We start from the raw sequence: 25,280 nt of genomic DNA, 5'->3' as shown, positions 1-25,280 counted from the left end.
ATGTGATCATGTTGTGGTCACTGTTGTCCACTGTCACTTCCTGCACAAGGCCCTGCATTCCACTGAGGACCAGGCCCAGGGCAGCAGCATCATATCTCATGGGCTCTTGCTTCAAGAAACAGTCATTTATAGTGTCTAGAAATCTCACCTCACTTGTGTAGCCCGAGAAGCTTTCTTAAAAGACCCCATTATTATCGTGCCCGCCTCTTCCCCACACACTTTGCTGGCCTGTTTCATCTCACTGTGCACTTGCACATTTATGTCATTGCTTGTCTTGTCAGACTCCTACGAATCCGTGAATTCTGCTACATACCTTGTGCCTAATTTGTGACAGTGACACGAGGAGGGAGTGAAAGTACGGGAATAAAGGGGGATGCCGCAGGAGAGGACTGTACCATGCTGCAAGCTCTGCCCTTCATCTTTTCATGTGACAGTAAAGAAACAATGCCTGGCAGAGAGAGCGAGCAGATGAGGTACGAGAGCAGTTTGGAATCGTGGCTCTGGGCCTCTGAAACCACATGGAAGTAGAGATTAGTCTTAAGTGCACTGGTGAAGAACAAATAAAGTGAAGTCATTGCTACTGGAATATCTTGCACCACAGCAGAAAAAACCACTCAGCATTCAATGGGCTTTATGACCTTTCCCAGTCCTGTAAATCCCAGCTGTAACACTACAGCTCAGTCTCAGGGTTGTATAAAGCCCTGCAGCCCCTGTCTCCTCAGTCTCAGAGCGTAGTGTGGTACATAACTCTATAGCCCTTGTATGCTCGTTTTATGTGGTTCTGCTCCTGGCCTTTCCACAGTGAACACCGAACAGAAATATTTGATAAGCAATTTCATTTTTTCCTTATCAGCCTTTGCATACGCCTCCCCTCACCTCTGAGTCTCACAATGCCACTTTTGCACTTCCTTCCATCACTAACATATCAAAAAAAAAAGTCTCGTCCCCCCATTTTACCATATTTGCTATATTTTTTATTCCATGTGAATGTCTGCATTTCCAGCTTCTCTTAGCTTTTCCAGATATTGTTGCCTGTCTTCCGCTTTCTGCAGTCTCTTGTGGTTTGTGATCGCTAACCTTTTCTCCCTTATCTTTTCAGCTACCTAACCAGAGTGACTTCTTTTTCCTCTTTCCTTTATTTACTTTCCTAACAAAAAGGTTAGTTGCCCTTATAAGGTGGCAGTTGTGAAGGTCAGAGGGTGGGAAGGTGATCAGGTGGGATGCTGGGCTGTGGGCAGGTGAGCAGGTTAGATGTTCAGAAAGTGGCAGTGTGGGAAGGCAAAAAGATGAACGGATAAAAAGCTAGGAGGAAGTAGGATGGTAGGAGGAGGAGGATGTGGGGAGGTGACAAATTGGGATGTGGGAAAGTGGCACAGTAGGGGGAGGAGAAGGTGAGGAAAGTAGGAGAATGGAAAAGATGGAAAACTAGGCCCTTATGAGAGTGAGAAATTAAGAAGCTAGGAATATAGAAAGGTGGCAGCGTGAGAAGTTGGAACGGTGGAAAGGTGAGAAGGTGCAGCGATGGTGGTAAGGTGGAGATTACATCACCAGCGAATGTGTCTGCACAAGAGATAGCTTCATGTTAAGGGAAAGTGAAACTGTGTCATCCCTCTCGGAGTCCTGCTGTACTTCCACAGTCACACCATCCTGCATCCCGTGAAACACGTATAAGAAAGAGCCCATGTTCATATCACAAGGCAATAACTTATAAAATAATGCAGAAATCGCAAACTGTACGATTTATCGCCAACATCATGGGAGCATGCATGAAGACCCCTCAGTCCATAGTGCGGACAATGTTACCAATGCCTAATGATGGTACATCATGGGACCATGCATGAAGACCCCTCAGTCCATAGTGCGGACAATGTTACCAATGCCTAATGATGGCACATCATGGGACCATGCATGAAGACCCCTCAGTCCATAGTGCGGACAATGTTACCAGTGCCTAATGATGGCACATCATGCCCTTGCCCCTACGGCCAGATTTAGGCATAGGCATGTGCCTTGGGCGCCAACATTTGAAGGTGCCTAAAATCTTGGATTCCCCCTGCTGCTCTCTGATTTCCAAGGGGAGGAGAAGGAGGGAGCCCCTTGCCCAAGTCCTCTGCCCATGGGCACCTTCACCTTAAATCCGGCTCTGCTTGCCCCTCTGAACCAGGCCAAATCTTGGGAGAGCAGTGACGCCTTGCATTCACTCCTCTGTTCCTCAGAAAAGAATTTCAAGGTGACTTTGTTTTTAAAGCTAAACTGCACGTTTGCTCAGGGCTAGGCCTGAATGCTTCTAGGTGGATATGAATGGATTTTGAAGTCCTTCCCAGGTGCTCCTAGTGCCTACTTGCATTACAGACTTCAAGATTCTAGCATTCCAGGCATGACCCACAGAGCTAGCGCACATCTGTTCTTGAGTTGGTTGATTCATAGCATCTCAAAATAGCAAATCACTGGGCTTTAGAGCCAAATACTGACTATTCAAAGTAAATCATGCAATTATAAAGCACAACAGTGCCAGTCACCAACCTACCTAGGAAAGGTCTGTATGAAAATCTCTATGGGATGAGCTGGCAGAAAGATCCATTGGGCATTTGCTTGACCAAACAGAAGCCCTGGGCAACGACTGCTTTTGGTGCCCCCCTTCCCTCTCAGGCTTGCATACTTGCAGACTCACTCTAGTAGGTGGCCCATCTTCAGCTTGGTGCCCAGTATGATCACCCTTCATGCCCATCCCTTGCAATGACCCAGTCTATAGCCTCCCATCTCTAAATCATCAATTCTAGGATGGCTCAGATTAGAGAGGACCAAAGGTCACCGCCATCTCCTAGTCATTCCAGGTCTATTAATCCCATCTTTCACCAGCACTTTGTTTATTTTAATTCATTTTCAATTGCAAAAGCTCTCAATGTAACCTATCATCAAACTATGAAGTGTCAGCATTCCTTTGAGTAAATAACAGAATTTATTTCCTGTGACAGTGAAAGATGAATAGAGGTCAAGCCATAACATGGAACAGATAAGGAGATCGAATACAATAAAATGGAAACTGCCCTTCAGTTCAGAGTAAAATTCCTCTCCTATTCGGCAAGACAGGTGACACTCCAGCTGCACTAGCACTTAAGATAGGACTGATTCATAATATCCTGCAACTCTTAGGTTTCTGCCACTTGCATTCATGTGCTGTCCCAACCTGAATCTCAGGATCACAGACACCAGTGAGCAGATCAGCTAGCACCGCACAGTTTGGAGCTGTATATATCTATGCAACACTGAAGCTTGTTTATCTGCAATACAGCACATTCCAGGTTCTAGCTACTTACAGTACATTCCCATCCATTCCATTGGCATTCCTTAGTTTATACACTGAAGGGAAGTGTGAGGCCATATTGTCCTTTCACTGTCCAAAACAATTAGATCTACAGGAAGTCCTTGATTTAAGACATTTCGAGTTACAACAATTCAGAGTTATATTTCTAAAATTGACACCATTATCCAACTTACAACATTTGTTTCGACCTAAAGATTCCTGAGTGTCTCCCAAAAGGCACACTTTGGTGTGATGACCCTGAGGCCTGGCGAGGTGACATCAGTAGGAAGAGTACCTGGGAATTCCTCTCCTCAAATCAGTGTCAGTGTAATGTCCTAAAGACATGCCTTCGCATGTTTCTCTTCAGACAGAAAAGGTGTCACGCTTTAAAAGATGTCACTGCTTTTTACAGTACTATATATTACTAAATCCCAGCTTATTTTGATGAAATTAGGGCATTGATTCCTGGTGCTTGAACTAACCTCCCATGTATAACATTGTTCTTAGAGGATAATTGGTTTCAACTTACAACGTTTTGATTTAAGGCAAGGCTTTCAGGAATCAATTATGACTTAAATCTGAGGACTTTCTGTACTCTCAATGGCGTAACGTGTCATATCCAAGAAAACCTTCAATATCCAATAAGGTATCCACTTTGTCCTTGCAGCAATACCAATAGTGCTGTATCCAAACCTCATGAAACGGAAAATTCCCCTTCTAAATCATCCTTAAGGAAAGAAAGGTGTGGGTAACAGCAGCAGCAGCAGCCCTTACCCTCTTTCATCAAGCCAAGCAGAGAGAGAGAGAACAAAAACCCAGCGTCCCCCCTCATGGCCACTTACCATCCTTGCGGTAGAAGGAGATCTCAACCTTCCTCTCCTCGGAGCCCACCAGGGCCTGAGCGATCTGTGACACAGCACTCTTCTTGGTGGTGGGTCCGTACAGGAAGTCACACGTGCATGGCTTCTGCATGATCTCTGCCCGTGTGTAGCCGCACATCTCACAGAAGCCATCGTTGCAGTAGATCACAGCACAGTTCTCAACGCGAGCGTTGGCAATGATGAATTTGCGACCTAGTGGGAAGGGGGGAAAGAGAGAAGGAGACTCAAAACATTGTCTAGGGAACAGAGAAGAAACAGCTTAGAATCCTAGCACAGGGATATGCAGACTTTCACTCCTAGGACTAGATGGCTCATGGGATTAGCCTAGAGCTACAGGGCCTGTACAGTACATGCAGAGGGCAACAATAAAAGCCTTGTCCATGGGGGAGAGCATTTTACCTGTGGAAATTGGGATTTTCATTCTTGCCCAACCTGTCCACGGATAAAAATACATACACAAGGGGTGAAGAATCGGTCTGGGAAGTAGCGGAGATAAAAACTCTACACACAGTTTCAGATGGAAAAATTGTCCACAGAGAAACCAGGTTTGATCTCTTGGGGTAATTTTTCCAAGAGGAATAATCAAAGCAAAAGCCTCTGCTGACTTTAGCTTTGATTACTACTGCAAATCTCGCGGGTAGAAGTACTCCTGAAATTTGCACTAATGCAGGCAGCTTTGATTATTGCCCCCATAGTGACCTTACGTGTAAATTGCTTAAGGTACTGGCAAAGGGATACAATGCCTGCGCCTCCAGGACTAAATGGTGCATGGGACTGGCAGAGATACACAGCACTTTTCACTTCTAGGACTGGGTAATTCAGGAGATGGGTATCAGGATGCAGAACCTGTCACCTCTAGGAATAGGTGGGTCAGGGGATTGTCTCAGGAAAACAGAGTCTGTTCTCTCTAACACTGAACGCCTCAGGAGATGGTGCAGGGAAGAGGGCTTAAGATTTGTTAGGAACTGAGTAACATTTCAGGGCAGGGGAATCTATTCCGAAAGGACAGGCTCCACCTTAACCAGGGTGGAATCAGGCTGCTGGCGCCAACATTTAAAATGGAGATAGAGCAGCTTTTAAACTAGAACATCAGGAGTGAAGTTCAGTATCTTCAAAAGTTACTGGCGTAATGAGGAAGTTAGAATGCCCTAATAGAGAGGTTGTGGTAAAAGCAGAAGTAGCCTGGGTGCATTTAAATAAAGAACAGACAGAGATAAACTACCCATTTCAACTGCTAGGCAGGCTGTGAATACAATTAAATAACATACTTTGAATTGTCTGTATATGAATGCTAAAAAAGAGAGTTAGAATGTATGGCACTGAATGAAGAAATAGATACAACAGGCATTGCAGAGACATAGTGGAAGGAGAATAACCAATGGGAGACTATGATACCAGGGATTAATTATACCAAATGACAGGCCAGGTCAAATTGTCAAACAAGATAAAAGTTCTTCATGAAACAAACTGTGCTATGTAATCTGTGGACAGAAATCCCTTGTGTGACAAAGAAGAGTACAGCAGTGGGGGGTATACTACTGTCCATTTGGAAAGGATGCAGAGTCAGACAATGAAATACTAACAGAAATTAAGAAAGCTAACGAATTAGGCAACACAAAAATAATGGGAGATCTCAATTACCCCTCTGTTGATTGGGTAAATTTCACATTGGGACTTGCTAGGGAGGTAATGTTTCTAGATGCTATAAATGACTGCTTTATAGAGCAGCTGGTCCTGGAACCAACAAGAAGTGGCACTACTCTAGATCTGATCCTCACTGTGATGCAGTATCTGGTGTGAGAGGTAATGGTAGTAGGGCCGCTTGGCAATAGTGATTATAACAAAATCAAAGTTAACATAACCACTGCAGTATCAGGTTGGGTGGGCCAAGCAAAACAACCAAGCTCTACCTCCCAACTCTCACTGCCAATTTCTCACTTTACAGTTGATGCCATTCTTTCTTAGTTGCATTGTTTGCGTGAATCATAGAGAGTATAATTATTCATTCCCAGACCAACCAATAAAAAGCTTGGTGTTAGAAAATCAGACAGTGATAAAAAAGAAAATGACAAAAACCACATTACTAATAGGAATGGCAGTACTAACCTAGCGACTATTCTGTACTATGTTTGGACAGGGAGAAGATCATCAAGTACCAAGAGATGCAAAGACCAAGAACATGTGGCCTGAAGATACAGAAACCACTCATCTGATTAAATAGAACTTCCAAACTCACCTCAATGTTGCCTGTATAGAGCAAGTATTATGAAGAGCACTAGCAGTAAACTTGAGAGACTAAGATCATACCCAACATACCCTGGCTTAAGAGTAAGGTCCATTCTTGTCTATGCAAGACAAACCCACTATAAATGCTGCACCTTCAGTTTTGTGAATATATAATCTGTATCCACTGAACCCTCCCCCAACACACACACACACACTCGCGCATGCACACTCACACATGCACGCACACACATACCTCCAACAAAGGGGGCAGAACATATACCATATAGTACACGTCACCATACAAAAACATTCAAATTCTAGTGTCATCTAAACAACAGTAATACAAACTTCCTCAACTACCAGGCAAAACTACTTTGAGATTTTATATTAGGTGATATATCAAGTTAAATAAATAAACTGTGAAATAATACAAAATCCTGTTTAAATAAAAAAAACCCACTCAGCACAGATGTAGCAAACCTGCCATACTCACAACCCTGTCTATGAAATGGCAGCACTGCAAATATTACACTGGGCCCTAGAATACCAAATTCTCCGCCTATTAGGAAAACACAATGCACAAGACTGCTTACAGGTCCCTGCATGCTAGTAGACTACCTCAGCTCAGTCACACTTGGAAAGCATAGACAGACCCTTACCAAATACAGAATAGTTGACCTCAAATTACAAATGTGTAGACAAAAATTGAAACAGAAACCCGAAGAAGCAAGACTCTGTATTCAGTACAAAACTAGAAAACTAGAAACAAAAATACATTTCCCTCTACACTTAAGCCAAGACCCCATCGTCATTCTTGTGGGGAGTAGGTGGTGGTGGTGGTGGTGGTAGTGGGGTTATGTTAGAGCTGCTGAGCTCCCACCATTGTTTTTGAGGAGAATAGGGGGTGTTTTGTTACATAATATCCATCCCACCACCCACGAGAACAACATGGACTAGGTAGCCCCAATATATCATGGTGGTGACTCCTCATTGTCCTACTTGATCTTTCAGTTGCCTTCAATATGGTTGCTCAACATCTCCTGATCCAGTGCTTAAAGGACATTGGCATCGATTGCACTGTCCCAAAGTAGTTTGAATCATTCCTTGCCAACAGAACACAACCGGTTACGTGGGCCAACAAACTGTCTTGCCCTAGAGAGCTCATCTGTGGAATACCTCAGGGCTCAGTCCTCTCTCCAGTACTTTTCAGCATTTGCATGCATCCTATCTGTGACCTCATCCAGTCTTTCAATATTGAGTGCCACCTATTTGTGGATGACATCCAATTCTCCATCAAAAAGGAATCTGACCATACATCATCTATTACCAATTTTAATAACTGTCTTATAGTGGTAGCCCAATGGCTAAGCAAACACAAACTCAGACTAGACCCATCTAAATTGGAAATTCTCTGGCTCAGCCACCAAGATCACTTCCTACAATTGCTTCCCTCACTAGCAGGTACCACTGTACATTCTAAGGCGTCAGTACGAAGCCTAGGGCATTCTACTCAACCAAAACCTCACAATGGAACCCTACATTTCAAAAGTAATAAAGCCCTTCTTCATGTATCTACATTAAGTCTGCCACTACGTAATTTCCTTGATAAACACAATCTTCCTACTGTAATATTTTTTTTATTTATATTAATCCATGTATTAATCACCAGCTGAATTGATTATTGCAATTTCCTATACAAAGACACCTCACAATAAAGTTCAAAGCACCTCCAGCTTCTACAAAGTAGTGCCACAACAATTTTGGTAGGTGTAAAAGCAACTGATCATATGAAGTCTATTCTCCATCAACTTCACTGGCTCCTTGTAGAAAGCAGGATAAAATTGTAAACTATCTGCTTTACAGAAGAATTGTCTAGGGTCTGACAGCTAAGATTAATGCTGAAAAAGGCAGAATAATGCTCTTAGGATGGAAACCCAAGGGAGAGGTACAATATTGGAGGTGAAATTCTTCTAAATATGAAGGATCAGGATCTGGTGGTCATAGTATCTGATGATCTTAAGGAGGCCAGACAGATGGATAAAATGATGGCAAAAGCCAGAAAGATGCTTGGCAACATAGAGAGAGGAATGGATAGCAGAAAGCAGAGTTGCTTACCTGTAACAGGTGTTCTCACAGGACAGCAGGATGTTAGTCCTCACATATGGGTGACATCATCAGGATGGAGCCCAATCACAGAACACTTTTGTCAAAGTTTCTAGAACTTTGACTGGCACCTACTGGGCACGCCCAGCAATGCACTGACCCTGCATCCAGCAGGGGTCCCCCTTCAGTCTGGTATTATAGTAAAAGTACGTGCGAAAAATAAAATAAGAAAACGTAAACGTGGCGGCTGGGTTTCGTGAGGACTAACATCCTGCTGTCCTGTGAGAACACCTGTTACAGGTAAGCAACTCTGCTTTCTCAAAGGACAAGCAGGATGGTAGTCCTCACATATGGGTGAGTACCGAGCTAAGGATGCCCGAGCAATGCACCAAATGTACCCAAAGACATGCAAAGGCACAACAACTGGGGTGGAATTTGGTTGGGAGGGCATCCTGAACCCTGAACGGGTTGGTGGAAGGATGTTGGGAAGTTAAGCTGAAAACAGGTTGCGTAGAATAGACTGGCCAAAGATGGAATCCTGTCTGCCAGCCTTATTATAGGGAACTCCAGGTAGCAGCCTTACAAATATCGGCAAGCGGCACCGACGTAGGTGCGCTACTGATGTCTCCATGGCCCTGACAGTCTGTGCTTTTACACGGTCTTGCAGCGGAATGCCTGCTTGCTGGTAGCAAAAAGAAATACAGTCCCCTAACCAGGAGGAGAGGGCCTGCTTTCCCACAGGATTTCCCAATTTGATGGTATCAAAAGAAACAAACAATTGAGTGGATTTCCTGTGGGCCGATGTGCGGTCCAGATAGAAAGCTAGAGCACGTTTGCAGTCCAAAGAATGCAGAGCCTGTTCTCCTGGGTTCGAATGGGGCCTGGGAAAAAGGTAGGTAGGATAATAGATTGGTTAATATGAAATTCCGACACTACCTTTGGCAAAACTTTAGGGTGAGTGTGGACGGAGCACTACCCTGTCGTGCAGAATTTTAGTGTAAGGCGGGTAGGTAATTAATGCCTATAATTCACTAACTCTGCGAGCAGACGTGATAGAGAGAAGGAAAACTACCTTCCAGGTGAGATAGCGGAGAACTCAGGAGTGGGGCCAGTACTTGCGTGCGTAACTCTGTATTTTAAAACTGAAAACTGCAGCATGGTAAGGGCTAGATATCTGCATAACTCTACTGCTGCTTCTGATGAGGAGCAAGTCTGCAGATCTCATGTTTTAGGGCTTATAGGAGAGGGTGAGGGTTCCAGGTCAACAGGAAGGGAGTGCAGGATGAAGAACCAAAGGAAAACCATGAATGTGCCTTGCGCAAGAATGTTTTAAAATCCACTTACATAAGCGTGTAAAAGCTGACAAAAGTCCTATGAAGGACATGCGTGGTGGCTGTGCTCAGGTAACCTCGTAAAATTAGGAGCAAACTTACACCCAGTTGGTGTTTTTTCAATCATGCCCACAAATGCGCGCACAATTTCTCTTCACTTGAGCACCGATATGCGTGTGTATGGGTGCACACTCACTCGTTTTTTTAAATTACCATTTCTATCTATATCTTTCTTGTGCCTTACCTAGGCAAAGGAGCATCAAATGAATATAAATAAATAACTATATAAATCCATGCTGCATCGGATCCTGCAAATACACTAGATTCAAGATACTCCACCAGACTTACCTTTCTTAAAGTCTCCATTAATTTGCCCACCACCAAAGACTGGCCTAAAATTGACAACCTCCTCTCTATATTTATTTATATTTATTTTAAAAAAATGTGTAGCTCACAAATCTCCTATGTTCACAATGGATAACAAATACATATTCATAATTTTTAAAACATACATTATAAACAGATACAAAAATAAGATAAGAACATAAGAAATTGCCATGCTGGTCAGACCAAGGGTCCATCAAGCCCAGCATCCTGTTTCCAACAGTGGCCAAACCAGGCCACAAGAATCTGGCAATTTCCCAAACACTAAGAAGAACCCATGCTACTGATGCAATTAATAGCAGTGGCTATTCCCTAAGTAAACTTGATTAATAGCCATTAATGGACTTCTCCTCCAAGAACTTATCCAAACCTTTTTTTAACCCAGCTACACTAACTGCACTAAAAACATCCTCTGGCAACAAATTCCAGAGCTTAATTGTGCGTTGAGTGAAAAAGAATTTTCTCCGATTAGTCTTAAATGTGCCACATGCTAACTTCATGGAATGTCCCCTAGTCCTTTTATTATCCGAAAGTGTAAATAACCGATTCACATCTACTCATTTAAGACCTCTCATGATCTTAAAGACCTCTATCATACCACCCCTCAGCCATCTCTTCTCCAAGCTGAACAGCCCTAAACTCTTTAGTCTTTCTTCATAGGGGAGCTGTTCCATTCCTTTCATCATTTTGGTCGTCCTTCTCTGTACCTTCTCCATCGCAACTATATCTTTTTTGAGATGCGGTGACCAGAATTGTACACAGTATTCAAGGTGCGGTCTCACCATGGAGCGATACAGAGGCATTATGACATTTTCCGTTTTATTAACCATTCCCTTCCTAATAATTCCTAACATTATGTTTGCTTTTTTGACTGCTGCAGCACACTATAATGCCTAGATCTTTTTCCTGGGTGGTAGTTCCTAATATGGAACCTAACATCGTGTAACTACAGCAAGGGTTATTTTTCCCTATATGCAACACCTTGTACTTGTCCACATTAAATTTCATCTGCCATTTGGATACCCAATCTTCCAGTCTTGCAAGTCCCTCTTGTAATGTATCACAATCCGCTTGTGATTTAACTACTCTGAATAATTTTGTATGGTCTGCAAATTTTATAACCTCACTCGTCGTATTCCTTTCCAGATCATTTATATATATATATATTGAAAAGCATCGGTCCAAGTGCAGATTCCTGAGGCACTCCACTGTTTACCCTTCTCCACTGAGAAAATTGACCATTTAATCCTACTCTCTGTTTCCTGTCTTTTAACCAGTTTGTAATCCACGAAAGGACATCGCCTCCTATCCCATCACTTTTTAGTTTTCTTAGAAGGCTCTCATGAGGGACTTTGTCAAATGCCTTCTGAAAATCCAAATACATTACATCTATCGGTTCACCTTTATCCACATGTTTATTAACCCCTTCAAAAAAATGAAGCAGATTTGTTAGGCAAGACTTCCCTTGGGTAAATCAATGTTGACTGTGTTCCATTAAACCATGTCTTTCTATATGCTCTATGATTTTGATCTTTAGAATAGTTTCCACTATTTTTCCCAGCACTGAAGTCAGGCTCACTGGTCTATAGTTACCCGGATCACCCCTGGAGCCCTTTTTAAATATTGGGGTTAAATTGGCCACCCTCCAGTCTTCAGGTAAAATGGATGATTTTAATGATAGGTTACAAATTTTAACTAATAGATCAGAAATTACATTTTTGAGTTCCTTTAGTAGCCTACGATGCATACCATCCGGTCCAGGTGATTTGCTACTCTTTAGTTTGTTAATCTGGCCTACTACATCTTCCTGGTTCACAGTGATTTGGTTTAGTTCGTCTGACTCATCATCCTTGAAAACCATCTCCAGAACTGGTATCTCCCCAACATCCTCATTAGTAAACACGGAAGCAAAGAATTAATTTAGTCTTTCTGCAATGGCCTTATCTTCCCTAAGAGCTCCTTTAACCTCTTGGTTATCTAATTTATTTATTTATTTATTTATTTAACACTTTTTTATACCGACCTTCATAGTAAATAAACCATATCGGATCGGTTTACATAAAACAAGGGTATAACAGAAGCAATAAATAAAAGTAATTAACAAGAGAAGAGAATAAGATAAAGTTACATTTAACAAGGAGTAAAAAACTTGGGAAGCTTAAGAGCTGGAAGGAAGTTAAAGGCCAAAAAATAATTAAAGAAGCATAGTCCAAAAGGAATTTGGATTAAAGCAAAAGATGCTTTAATCAGTAAGTGCCAGAGTTCTTCGTTTGAATGGTTGTAAGATTTTAATCTTCTACGTCCAGGAGAGGAAAAAGAAGATTAAGGGCTGTCTGGAGGATCTTCGAAGGCTTGGTGGAATAGCCACGTCTTAAGTTTTTTTCTGAATGTAATGAGACAGGGTTCTAGTCGGAGGCTTGACGGAATGTTGTTCCAAATAGATGGACCTGCTATTGAAAAAGCTCGGTCTTTGGTCGAGGAAAGGCATGAGGCTTTAGTTGGGGGGTAATTCAAAGTACCTTTATGATTATCTCTAATTGGCCTATTGGAGGAATGAAGTTTGAAGGGTATTTCAAGGCTGAGATGGAGTTGGTGATGGATGGATTTATGTATTAGGGTAATTGCTTTGTAAAGGATTCTGAAATTTACAGGTAGCCAATGTAAGTTTCTGAGGATGGGTGAGATATGATTTCCGCGGCTGGTGTTGGTCAGTAATCTCGCTGCAGCATTTTGAATCATCTAATGAATCATCTGTTCATCTAATGGTCCAACCGACTCCCTCACAGGTTTCTTGCTTCGGATATATTTTTAAAAGTTTTTATTATGAGTTTTTGCCTCTACGGCCAACTTAATTTCAAATTCTCTCTTCGCCTGCCTTATCAATGTTTTACACTTAACTTGACAATGCTTATGTTTTATCCTATTTTCTTCAGATGGATCCTTCTTCCAATTTTTGAACGATGTTTTTTTTTGGCTAAAATAGCCTCTTTCACCTCCCCTTTTAACCATGATGGTAATCGTTTTGTCTTCCTTCCACCTTTCTTAATGTGTGGAATACATATGAACTGCGCCTCTAGGATTGTATTTTTAAACAATGTCCATGCTTGTTCAACACTTTTAACCTTTGCAGCTGCACCTTTCAGTTTTTTTCTAACTGTTTTCCTCATTTTATCAAAGTTTCCCTTTTGAAAGTTTAGTATTAGAGCTGTAGATTTACTTATTGTCTCCCTTCCAGTTATTAGTTTAAATTTGATCATGTTATGATCACTATTGCCAAGAGACCCCACCACCGTTACCTCTCTCACGAAATCCTGCATTCCACTAAGAATTAAGTCTAAAATAGCTCCCTATCTTGTTGGTTCCTGAACCAATTGCTCCATGAAGCAGTCATTTATTACATCCAGGAACTTTATGTCTCTAGTCAATATTGGAGTAATTGAAATCTAAGACCAAGAGCACAAAGGAGAGCAGAAATTGCACTTGAAGCTATATCACAGAAAACGAAAAGTGCAGATACGTCTTTCAATCCTGACAAGGCACTCACACAGTGTTCAAAAATCAGGAAAAGTTTTATTAGATCAATCGGGCAACTCCACTGGTTTATGAAGCATATAACTTAACGGCGTCCCCCGACACGGTCCCGTGTTTCGCATCGGGCTGCATCGGGAGGGCACGCCACCAGGAATTCATAAGTAAAGTACTGAAAAGAAGAAATACAATATCAGGAAGCAATATAGGACTTACAACCGGACATATATATAAACAAATCAAAATAAACATTTACCTGACAGCTGGTATGCTTAAGAATGACAGGGAGCGCACTTCCCCTAGACACTGACAGGTATTTAAACAATGCAGAAGGCGCCAAAAACTACAGGTGAACCAACCACGTGGGTCAAAGGACCCCGTTCATTGGTTCCCGTTCCTGTAGTGCACCTAAACAGTATTGCAGACAACCAACCCTACTAGTGATGAAACCTAGGTGAACAAAAACCATTCTATCTCCCGGTTAAGACCCTTAGGGGAAACTGTATCTAAAGTGAAGATCCAACGCTGTTCAATGCGACCCAATTCAATGCGGTCTGCATTGATAACAGTGAAAAGGTGCTGATTTACTAAAGGAGTGCACACTACACCAATAACACTGAAAAGGTGCTCATTTACCAGAGGAGCGCACACTGCACTGATAATACTGAAAGGGTGCCGATATCACTTACGAGGACTTTGAAGAAGACTGGGCCTAGCACTGATTCTTGCAGCACCCTGCTAGCCACTTTCCCTTCCCCAGATTGGACCCCACTAACCGCCACTCTCTGAGTCCTGTTGTTCAGTCAACCTCTCACCCAGTTATAATTTCCCTACCATGTAGTGCTGTGGGCTGTCATAAAAAAAAAAAGATGATGGCGCCTCCATTTGCCCTGGGGAGAAATAAGAAACAGATATGGGTCTGTTGCAATCGCCAGTCCATGGGCTGCTCCCACGGACCTTTGCTCTCACCTCCGTCCTGGCACGACATGGCTGGCCACCATTGCTTATGGCAGGGATGTCACTGACAGGTCCGGGTGCAATGTATCCTCCTTAGGTGCTCGCATGCGCCTCCTTTCTATAATTAAAGGGACAGCGGCGGGAAAGCCCCAGGGTCCCTCTTGATGATGTGAGCAATGCTGCTTTATGAAAGGGCAATTCTCCAGTCTCTGTAGTCTGAATTGCCTCAATATCCTCTCAGCGTTCCCAAGTTCCTGTCTTCAGTTCCTGGTCTTTGTTTGGTCTACAGTTCCGGGTCTTCATCTGGTCTTCAGTTCCAGTGTCTTGCTCTTCATTTCCTGTAGTCCTTGTCTCAAACATGGCTGTTTGTGGTCAGTCCTCAGTTCTTCGTTCTTCAGTGTGTCTTGCCTCCTGTGTTGCTTCTTGCCCTGCCTATCCGTCCAGCCTTTCCTTGGACAGATCCTCAGTTTGACCTTGGCTTGCTTCCTGGACCTCTCTTGATTGCAGTTTGCTACAGACCACTGCCTGTTACTAGACATTCCTGATTGCCATCTGCCCTGACCTCTTGCCTCAGACTCCTCCGGTTCACCACAACCTCCCCTATGGATTGCCAGCTCTTTGGAAGAGGCCCTCACCTAAGAACTGCTGGCCCGGCACCCAAGGGCTCAACCTAAGGGGAACATGGGCTGGTATAGGCAAAGCTCCAGTTGGGCCTCTGCCTCATCCTACTCTGCCAGCCAATATTGGGGACCTGCAGGGCTCTTCCCTGCAGGTTGCGCCAACTCCATCTCGGTCCAAGGGACCATGTCCACAACAAGTTCACCAAAGAGGTGACTGAAAAAATAAAGGTAAAAAGATCAACATTCAAAAAGTGCAAAGGAACTAAAAAAGAGGAACACAGGAAAGAATATCTGGAGAAGCTGAAAGAGACAAGGAAAGGCCAAAGTAATTGTCCTCAAGAAACCAGGTAAAGATCCATTCTTGGTACAAAACTATAGGCCTTTCTCGCTAATTAATTGTGATTGTAAAATGCCAAAATTCTCTCACTTCATCTGGACAAGGTTGTCTCTATCATCATTCACAAAGATCAAAAAGGCTTTATACCTGGACGTATGGCATCTGACAATTCTAGATTAATCTGTAACATTCTGTCGATGGTATCTGATTGACCAACTCCCATGATGGCCCTTTCTCTTGATGCAGAAAAAGCATTTGATAGAGTCTAATGCTTGTATCTTCGGCATGTGATGGAATAGTTCAGTTTTGGGGCTTCTTTCCTTACAATGGTCCATTTACTTTTTTCCAAGCTACAAGCTAGATTGCGTATCAATAATCATCTCTTTTTTTCGTTACAGGGCATTCATCATGGCTGCCCATTGTTGCCTCTTTTGTTTAATATAGCCTTGGAACCATTGGCCACAGAGCAATGCAAGAATATTTGGCATCCTAGGCGAACTTTCGGTCATGAACCCCCACAATTTACCTTCAGCACAGTCTTCCCTATTACTAGAGGCAGTAGTTCTAGCACAGTGCTCCCTTCTTTGGTGTTATTGGCTCTGGCACAGCAACCTTTTGGGCCTCAAACTGGCAGAATTTTGCCACCCCCGAAATATCGGTGCTCTAGGCGATTACCTAGTTTGCCTAATGGAAGCACCGGCTCTGATTGGCTATTGCCATCAGACAGGACGCCACTTTGGTTGGACTTCGGTACCAGAATTTTGATGATCAGAATTTTTGCTGATGATCTTGCGTCCCTCCTTGAATTGCAGTCTATTCCCAGATTTTTGGAGATTATTGACTCATTTTCTCTGATATCTGGCTATAAAATGAACTGGTCTAAGTCAGAAGTCTTACCACTTACTAAGGTCATTTTTTCATCAGATGTTAACACTTTTGCCTTCCAATGGATGAATTCTAGTATTAAATACCTGGGAGTTAGGTTGGATCGGGACATTTCTAGTACGGTAAACTATATCATATTTGCTAAACATAGTTTCGAAGTTGACATTGCATTGGTCTCCACTATACTTGTGGTGGGGTCGTCTGGAAGCCATTAAGATGGTTATAGTTCCCAAACTGATATATGTTCATAGTATGCCTCCCTTATCCTTAAATTGTTCTATATATGGGCATTTGGAAAAGGCCTTAGTGAATTTTCGATGGAAACAGAAACCTCCTAGGATAGCACTCTGTATCTTTAAGCTACAGAAAAATATGGGTGAAGTGAATTTTCTGGATCTGAAATTATACCTTACAGCATTTCTTCTGAGACAAGGAGTCCGCTGGCTTTATGACGCAGATGCGGTTGACTCCCCTGTTTGGCTTTCATTCTATCTGCTGCCAATCTCCTTCTCTTTACTTCCTGGTATTTCGTCCTCAATTTACGAGCATCCGTTTTCCGAAAACAGACCCTCACAAAACTGAGCATCCTTTTTCCTAACCCGCACACAGTCACTTCTCCTGGATGCCCAATGCCATGGACGCACTAGGGGTGCACAATTTACCCCTACTACGACCTTTTTAGTATGGCGGCTCATTTGCCTATTGCATCGAGCACCCAGGAGAGGTGATTGCGCGCATGTTGAAAAAAGTGTGTCCAGTTTGGACGCATGTTTTTAGCATGTCGGTATTGCATCGGCCTGAATGTCAGGAAATATTTCTTCGAAGAGAGAGTGGTGGATGCATGGAATGCCCTCCTGAAAGAGGTGATTAAGACAAGAATGGTACTGGAATTAAAAAGGGCATGGGATAAACACAGAGGATCCCTAATGGCTAGAAGACAGAAATGAAGAAAAGAGGTAACCTATTACTAAATTTAGATGTAACATTTCTGACTTGTCAGTTACTACATTTAACAGAATGCACAGGGGTGGGGATAACCTAGCCTAGTGGTTAGAGCAGTGGACTATGAACCAGGAAACCAGTGTTCAAGTCCTGCTGCCACTCCTTGTGACCTTGGGCAAGTCACTTTACCCTCCATTGCCCCAGGTACAAAAACTTAGATTGTAAGCCTTCTGGGGATAGGGAAATAGCTACAGTACCTGAATGTAAACCAGTGTGATATCTCAAATTGAGATCAAATGTCAGCATATAAAAATAATAAATAAATAACCCACATGGAGTGGCAGTTATTACTCATAACAGAAGACATGGGGGAAGTGTTAACCTACACAAATCAGCAGTAACTACCCAAGTAATTTGCTGGGCAGACTGGATGGACAATTTCAGTTTTTATCTGCCATCATTTATGTAACTCTCAGTCTGACGGGCTTGCTCACCAGTCTTCTGTGTGGAATAGCATCAAAAGCTTTATTGAGATCCAGATAAGACACATTTAATGTACCCCTTCTCCTTCCTCCCCCCGCCCCCCACCTCCTGATCTACTATTCTGGGCATTTCATGAAAGAAATCAATCAAGTTGTTTGACAAGATTTTCCTCTTGTAAAACCATGATTCCTAGCATGCTGTTACCTAATGGTTTCAAGGTACTGTGTTATTCTATCCTTCAGTCGTGTTTCCATTACCTTCTCCACCTCTGATGTTAAGTTAATAGGGCCATAGTTTTACACTTCCTCCTGCTTCCCAACCATGTGGAGCGCTACTAGATCTGATCTTCGCCAGTCTTTTGGAACCTCCCCTATTTCAAGAGATAAGTTGAACAGAGCTGTGAGGTTTACAGTCAGCAGCTCCTTCAGTATTCTGGGATGTACCTTCATTAGATCGGCTTTGAACTGCCTCCTCAGTAAATGATAATATGTTCATGCCACAGCCCATTCTGTCCTTGTCTTTTGCCTTTGGTCCATTGCCCTCTCCTCTAGTATGAATCCTGAGCAAAATATTGGTTTAAAATATTTGGGGTGGATTTTCAAAAGGTTACACGTGTATATTACATGCGTAACCCCGAAAACCTGCTCCTGCACGCGCCGAGCCTATTTTGCATAGGCTCGGCAACGCGCGCAAGCCCCGGGACGCGTGTATGTCTTGAGGCTCGAAAAAATGGGTGGGGTGGGGGCGATCCGGGGCGGGGGAATGGACAGAGGGCTCCGAAGGCCCTCTAGGCTGGGGGATCGTGCGCCGGCACTCAGCCAGTGCGTGCAACCTACGCCTGCCCAGAGGCAGGCACAACTTATTGAACAAAGGTAAGGGGGGGTTTAGATAGAGCTGGGGGGCGGGGAAGGTGGGGGGGGACAGAGGGAACGGGGAAAACCATCGGGGCTCCTCTAGGGCTCGGATTTTATAACATGCGCTCGGTTGCGCGCACATGTTATAAAATCAGGTGTAGGTTAGAAAATATGGCCCTTTGTTTTCTTCTGATACTCCTTTTCACTAAACCCATCCTCTCCTTTAATTTTGTATTTTGCTCTCTTCTGATATTGTATATATCTAAAGAAAGTTTTAGCCCCTGCCTTTATTAACTGGGCAGTTTGCTCCTCTGTTTGAACCTTTGCCAGTCTAATTGCCCTTACTGCCTCCCTCTATTTCTCCTGGTAATTTTCTCTGTCCTTCTCTTTTTCTGTCCGATTATTTCTTGAATCCTATTCTTTATGCTCTTTTTCTCCCACTTCTGGGGTGAACCATACTGGTCTCTTTATTCTCTCCCCCTTTCTGACATGGCTTGCACAAAGAAGATTTGTTGCCATTTCAGTGCTCCCTTCTATTGCTGTCCATGTACCTCTTAGATCCCATATTGCTGACAAAGTTTCCTTAACATAAAATCATGCCACAGGTCATAGTGGGCAGGCAGGAGGGGGTCATTCCCGCCTCAGGTTTCTTACTGTGCCCTCCTGTTCCTCTACTCTCCCCAGGTCTGGGCAGGCAGGATAAGGTAAACCCCAGGCTGTGTCCCAGGCTGGGCAGCAGTGTTGCAAAGCTCATGCAAAAGGAAGAGAGTGTGGGTGCAGCTAGGGACTCACAGAAAAGAAAAGGTTATAAGGGTGTTAAAGCAGAAAGAGGAGATTATAGAAGAGCTACAGTTTGTTAAGTACGTCCTGCTCCAATGACTATGGGTGACAAAGGTAAAAGTAGGAAATCAGAATACGAGGAAACTTCTCTAACTTTTCTGTGCTCTCCCTTTCGGGGGGGGGGGGGCATGTGGGTGCATTTAGCCACACTCCCCAAACCCTGGGATCAGTTCAGAGCTAGTTCAACAATAAACAGAAGCAAGACTGTACTGAAATAAAACAAAATATTCAAAACACTATAACAAAAACAACCTTTTATATGGCCAACTTGTTAAGGAACAGTTATAAAGGAAATACTGCTTAATAATGTGACCCTCTTATTTTTTAAGACACACCATGAACTGTTTTTTATTATCTAATATATAAAACCAGTTCAGATGTTTGTATGTTTGTTCATCTTATCATTCTAATAGACAATACTGCTACCTTATGGCCACTGCTGGTACTGCAGCTTCTCACATTTCTTGGACAGACTACTAGATATATTCAACTGTTTTCTAAAAAAAATCAGCTGATGTAGTTTTCTAGAAAAGACAGAAGCATCCTCTATCAAAAATGTGACTGGGGACAGCAACTGTTTATTTCTGAGCCTTAATATGCTGTTGGAATATGATGAAGATCAGCATACTTCGCTGAGAGAAAAAACTATTTGTATGTACCACTAAATATAAGGGAAAACTATAAGATATATATGGAGCAGGATGGAGTTTATGGAGCTTACGTAGAAACAGTTGCTATTGTGAACTAGGGTTGCCAACTGGCTCCAGATTTTCAGGACAAGTTGATCCAGTCCTGGTTTTACTTCCCTGCATGCATATACTTATAGTCTTGATTTCTTTTAGGGAATGCAAGAAATCAGAATAAATCCCAGCATCCAATGGGGTAAAACCATGACAGGATCAACCTGTCCTGAAAATCTGGAGCCAGTTGGCAACCCTATTGTGAACTTTACAGAGTCTCCATTATTTATTTATTTAACACTTGCATGTATAAAACCATCCCTCCAATAAAGGACCCTGAATGCCAAATTATGGCACCACTCACTGTTATAGCTGGGCAAACAAACCATGAGTGAAAGAAACATTTCACTATTGAACAGTGGTGAACTAGACAATAGCCACTATGAAGCTCTGTGGCCAATGGCCAATGGTTTCCACAAATGAGTATAATAGGAACAGTGAATGTGTATAGAGGGTGACAGAATAAGTGAAAATCAGAAGAAATGACAGAGCAAAGGGAAACCCGGATGCAGATACAGACAGAAAAAAAAAAAGCAAAGAAAAGATTGCATGAAACTGTAGAGCAAAAACAGAGATGGCTGTGGAAGATTAGAAAAAGAGAACATAAGAAAAGATCCTCATAAACTATATAGCAAAGAGAAATATGACTACAGAGCAATAATCGGAGAATTGCGCAGAAAGGAATTTTAAACACAGTGGAAATATTATTAGAAGTAGTTTGGCCTTTCATGCATTTCCCACAAGAGCAAACGTCAGTACACGTGCAACACATAAGCCTCTCTGTGAGTACAAGAACATGTGTGTCTTACATGTAAGCCTGAGACACAGTGAATTCTTGAGCATGGGAGGATCCTGGGGCAGTGAGCAAATACATGAGCCTGCCTTATTTGCCAATCATTTGTAACAGGCTCTTTTGCTAGTACTAAAATAAAGTGCACTACAAATGTTATATTCATAGGTGTTTTGTTATGCTATTTTTTTTTTAATTTTAGAAAATTCTTTGTGAAAAGCTCCCCCATGATCCATGGTGGAATGGGCCATTGGGCGATCCCATGCTGTAACAGCTGGAAAAGGTGGGTGGGAAAAGGGGCAGCAGAGGGTGTCAGATTGGCTAAAAATCATGAACATGGGACACGACTAGGTGTGCCACCTTACCCAGGTCCACCAAGAGAGCTTGATCCCGTCCTGGTTTTGCCCCATTGCCTGCATGGAGATGTAGTCCTGTTTTTCTTAGCACAATCAGTGCTACAGCTTCATGCAAGTGGTAGGGCAGACCCAGGACTGAGCAGTCACTGCAATCTTAAATAGTGGGAGGTGGCAGCTCTGGATGTCATTGCATCACCATTGAAAAATCTGATTAAGTCCTGCCCCCTGCTGGTGCATGACTACAATGGCCCCTGTCTGGTGCGTTTCTACTTTCTACCAGCTAAAAATGAAACACTTTACATCCGAGTGGCTGGCCCAACTGAACTCTGCAAGGTCTGGATAAAACACAACAACAAAACATTCTTCTAGATAATTCTGTTGCCAGATAAAAGAAAAAAAAATTAGTAACCTGTAGAACTCTTTGTCACAGGACTTTGTGAGGGCAGATTGTCTAATCCCCTGTTGATCCTGGTTATACTAATGCAGGGAAACTGGATCAATCTTGCAGGCTATATACCATGACAGTCACCCCATGAGAGTTGAAGGGTGCCATAGGCAGTAAAGGGGACATTATAGGGTAAGTGAGCTTGGAGAGGAAGGCATTGGAGGGTAGGAGAAGCAGTGTGGGAAAGGAAAGATTAATAGTACCTCAGATCAGTGTCCTGGAGAGCTCCAGTACTGTGAGTTTCCTCACCCCTGTGCCCTGGGGAGCTCCAACCCTTTGAGCATGTTCACAGCAATGTCCTGGGAACTCTGGCACTGTGAGCATCCTTATACAGTAGTGCCTTGAAGAACTACTGCAGTATGAATTTCCATACAGCAGGGAACCCACAGAGCTCTGGCAGTGCAATACTCCTGGGGGAATTCCATGCCACTGAGCAATGCAGAATCGGTGCAAAATAGGAGGGCTAGGAGAAGGGCTGATGAGGGAGGTCAAGTGGAGGGGGCGAGGTTGACAAGGGAGTTAGAGGGGAAGAAAAGTGGATGAAGGGGCAACCAAATGAGGAGGGGGAGAGGTTGACAAGATAGCCAAAGGCGTTCGGGAGGGGACAATGAAGGACTCGAAGGGGCAGGGGAGAGGTTTACAGGGAAGCAGGGAGTATAGGGAAGGTCATGGTGCCGACAGTCAAGCAGGAGGGCCGAGGCTCAGGCAGATGGGGGAATTGGAGGAGAGGTGTGTTGCAGTGCTGATATGGAAGCAGGAGGGGCAGGCGAGTGGCTGACATATCTTCTACAGCAATTTATAATGAGCTTTGACTTTTACAGTCCAGGGTACTGTTATGCAGACATAAGTGAAAAAGCACAGGACTGCTTCTAAGCCCAAGTCCATAAGCAAAACACGTAAGCACTGTCTGAATTTTCAAGAAGGCTCATCACCCAGTAAAAATGTTGCTAGCAGTAAATGTTTTATGAGTTATCATAAGGCTTGGGAATAACTGCACGGAGCAGCAGTTGCTACCCTTAAGAGAAATATGGGGGTAACCTGCATGGCACGGCAGATACTACCATAAGAAGCTTGCTGGGCAGACTGGTTGGACCATTTTGTCCATATATATATAATTTTTTTTCCATGTCACAATAAACAGAATGCTGGAGTCTGATTGGGTGGGCAACCTCCTGCATTAAGGGCCCAATGTATTGAATATTTTTACCACAGATACAAAACAGGAAATCTCTCTACAACATGTAGCCCCGCCGTGGCACAGTTTGACCAGGTGATCCCATATATTCTTGGGCCCTGCTAAGTAACAGGGTACATATTTGTTTAAACCCTTGCCAATCAGCTTCAGAAACCTCTTATGTATTTTTTGTAAACCAACTTGAGGTTCAGAGATCTATTTGCAGAGGGTACAGATTCCAGATTAGGAAATCTCTATCTCAGCTCTTGTAACATCAAGGAGTCATCCAGCCTGTATACTCTGGTTCCATGCTGACCAACTAGCAGGCTCTCCTCCTTCCAGCAGTCACAGAAATCTGAGAATGATCTATAGGTGATGTCTGGTGAGCTGCGGAACATTTATCCCAAGGGATGGGAATATCTGAGCTTTCTGAGAGATGTAGTGAGGCCAGGGAGGAAAGCCCCATCAGCTCCTAGTAGCAGGGATTTGAGCCCACACGACTCTAGCTATCTCTGTCTAGCTAGCACGACCAACTGTTGCAATGCATTACTCTGAACTAGGTCTTATTGGTGAGTAAAGGAATAAAATGGCTACTGTGGTTTCGGCCCTGGAAATATTCCTCTGCGGGAGGTAAACCAAGGATGGTTGGAGCCTCATTTGTTGTCTGCAGCCTGTCTTCTTGTAACTTTGATATACCACATGTAAAAACAAATTGACCAAGCAGTTTACAGTTAAAATAAACATAAAAAATACAATCAAAATATAATGCATAAAACACAATTATTACCCAAACTACCAGGAACGTCATTAACGATCAACAAATAATAAAGTAGCTCAGGACAAGACATAAAACAAATACAAGTCAAATAGGAGGCCTGATGTTACCAAGTACTAAATGCTTTCCGGAACTTAAGGAAAGTACATCCTGCTCTAATATCCAGAGGAAGACTGTTTCACAAGAGGGCTTGGTATGAAAAACAAGATTCTCTAGTACATTCTAATCTGATAACTGAAAGGAAGGGACTATATAGGAGAGCTTTTTGTGATGAGCCCAGCAAATGCACGGGGCAGCAAGGAATCAAAACCTTCCATAAATATAAAGTAATACCAGAGTGGAGATCGCGAAAGGTCAAACATAAAACTTAAAATCTGATGTGAGGGGGCCAGTGGTTGTGGAGAGAAGGGGCTACCACCAACTTGCCTGATTGAATTGAGAGGAGACCGATTGAAATCCAGGCTACACCTGTGGGACTCCCTCGAGTGACATCATCAATCAGAGACCGTGAGTACAAAAGCCTGCGGTGCTGTGGTGTGAGTGGGGCCAGTGGTTGTGGAGAGAAGGGGCTGCCACCAACCTGCCTGATTGAATTGAGAGGAAACCGACTGAAATCCAGGCTACACCTGTGGGACTCCCTCAAGTGACATCATCAGAGACCGCGAGTACAAAAGCCCGCGGTGCTGTGGCGCACTGCTGCCGCCGGCACAATGCCTAACCGCGTACGCCGAAGGGGAGTGTGCGCAGCTTAGATCGGCTTTGATCGCCTTTAATCATTCGTTGATATTATTGGAAATATATGGGGCGTAAAAGGAAAGCTAAGTTTGTGACTTCCTCTCCAGCGCTGCAAATAATTGGCCCCATGGATGCGCACCTGAGCAGGAGAAATTTGCCACAGAAGGATTCTGATAGAGATATTTCTGATGTCTCTTTAAGTCCTGGCATGGGACCGACGCCTCTACAGCCCCCAGGGAGAAGATCAGGAGAAGGAGCTTCCATCGTTGAAAAAGACACAAATGTAAGTGGCTTTGAAATTTGTTCTCAGTCACCGAAAAATGCGACACCTCCCTGCTCAGAGCTAGAACAGCATGAAGCAGGTAAAGGAACTTTAACGATAAACATAGACAGTATACGGCCTAATACCGTTGATGAGTCTAATGTTACCATGGGAGATCTCTGGAGGATGCTGACCAAAGCTGGACTCAAATGTTACACTGATGAGTTCCTCCCTTTCAGCGACTGTGAATGGGAATAAAATTGCTATCCAAGAACAGGGGAAAAAATTGAAAGATGTAGAGATATCAGTGGAAAATTTGACTTTAAAA

The sequence above is a fragment of the Rhinatrema bivittatum genome, chromosome 2 (genome assembly GCF_901001135.1).
Source record: "Rhinatrema bivittatum chromosome 2, aRhiBiv1.1, whole genome shotgun sequence".
NCBI lineage: Eukaryota > Metazoa > Chordata > Amphibia > Gymnophiona > Rhinatrematidae > Rhinatrema > Rhinatrema bivittatum.
This window is presented reverse-complemented; position numbering follows the sequence as displayed.